This window comes from Vidua macroura, chromosome Z, assembly GCF_024509145.1.
Source record: "Vidua macroura isolate BioBank_ID:100142 chromosome Z, ASM2450914v1, whole genome shotgun sequence".
Classification (NCBI taxonomy): domain Eukaryota; kingdom Metazoa; phylum Chordata; class Aves; order Passeriformes; family Viduidae; genus Vidua; species Vidua macroura.
The window spans coordinates 42,228,190-42,230,160 of NC_071611.1; positions in this window are offsets into that span (position 1 = coordinate 42,228,190).

Genomic DNA, 1,971 nt, shown 5'->3' on the forward strand with positions numbered 1-1,971 from the left:
TCTAGTATTGTATTGTTTTTGCCATCACCTCACTTGCCACTACCTGGATTAAGGTGCTGGTGCTGATGCAGATTAAGAATGCATGGCCCGCCCAGGAGACCTCAGGTGACAGGTGACACCTCTTGCCTGATCAGGACTCTCCAGTGCTGAGTCCCTACTTGTGAGATGCAGCAGGTAGCCTGTGCTCCTCTTAGCTGGACAGACACACCTGGAAAAAGCATCCATGTGATGGGATAGACCTCCCTGGAGGGAAGCCTGCATCACAGATGCAGCTGCTGTGCTGGGGCCTGCTATGTTTTGTCACCTGCCAAGACATGGAGACTCAGCATGTGAATCAGGAGGACAGGGCTCTGGTTAAGGGAAGGAGGCTGCTGCAGAGGAGCTTGTGGGGAAGGATGAGCACTGAGCGCAAATCAGGATTCACATGATGGTCTGGGTCCAGGTGCCAGGTCCTGTCTCCTTGTCATCCTCCCATCTACCTTGTACACTTCGTGCTGGCCACCAGCTGGTACCCCTTGCATGTGAAGCTCCATGCCCACCTACTTCTACCCTATAGTAAGACCAGTGCCAAGTGAAGCTAAGACGACAGAAGGGGTCTTAGACCCAGGTCTGTCTGCAGCAGTTGTTGTCCTGCTCCCCATGCTGGGTTGGGTGGAGCAATAAACCTCCAGGCAGGTTGCAGGTGACTGTCACCTTCAGAATCAGCCACCGACAAGGGACATGGCTATGTGAGCCAGGGGAGCACTGGAGAGGTTTTGGATTTTGACAGCATCAGGGCTGCAGTAGTTCAGGCAGTTGGAGAGCCATTTCCCAGTGGAGATGAGTTAATCTCTGGGATTTATCAGATAGGCATCATTTCCAGTATGCTGAAGGCATTTTGGGAAAGATACCCAAGACACATACACGGCACTGTTATTGTGTGCAACTGTGGACGAGACTTTAAATCTAAAAATACACACATTACCAACCCACTCCTGTGTCCCTTTCACAATCCTTTGTGCTCTCTTAAAACAGGCAGTTCCTTTGCCCGCTGGGCATGAGGATGTTCCTCATGTGGTACAAAAACACTTCAATATCCTGATGACTGGTTCAGACCCATTTGCTGGTGCCCTGGGAGCCTGAGCCTCTTCAGGGAGAGAGAGAGAGAGAGTACAGTGAAGGGAGGGAATGCATGCCACATTCTCCATGCCAGCATAATAAATCTTGGCAAATCAGAGAGGAAGGTGGACGAGGCATCACCAGAGGCAGCAGAGGGAGAGACAGAGGGCAGAATCCCAGAGACAAGAAACAGAGAATTTGTTGCCAGCTGTTGAGTAGGGTAGCACAGAGCAGACAGTCGCAAGGAGGCATGGAAAGACCAGACTGGGAGGCTGCCAAGGAGGAGAGAGTCGCATTAAATCTTATTTGTCTTTAAACAAAGTGTTCTAATTGCTAACAAAGGGATTTCAAGCAAATTGTAATAAAACTGAGTTATTCTGATCAATTACACAGTCAAGAAAATTATGGAAGGAGTCTGAAATATTGCCAGATACAAAAGAGAGATAAAGAAAGAGGAGGAGGAGTTGCAGAGAGAGTGGGGGAGGCAGTAATTTGAGGGAGGAAAATTACTTGATGGCTTGATAAGTAGAATTATTAAGCATAAATTTGAGATGCAGGTTGCTAAATCTGAATACAAAATCAAGGGTAGAAATGGAAATTATGTTTTAAGGCTGGTAAAATTGGAGTAGGAGCAAAGAGAAAAGGAATGTGCAGGCAAGCATTAGAGACAGATGCTGTTGAGGTACCTTCAATGATGGTTACTAACTGCAGCAAGCTGAAAGCAAGGCATGACCCAGGAAAGCAGAGCTTTCTGGTGAGGGCAACAGATCAGTGCTGAGTGGGGCATCAAGGCACATTCCTGCCACAGACCTTCTACTTGACCCACAACTGCTTCAAAGCACTTAGCAATGACCTGGTTTGTCACTGGAAGAG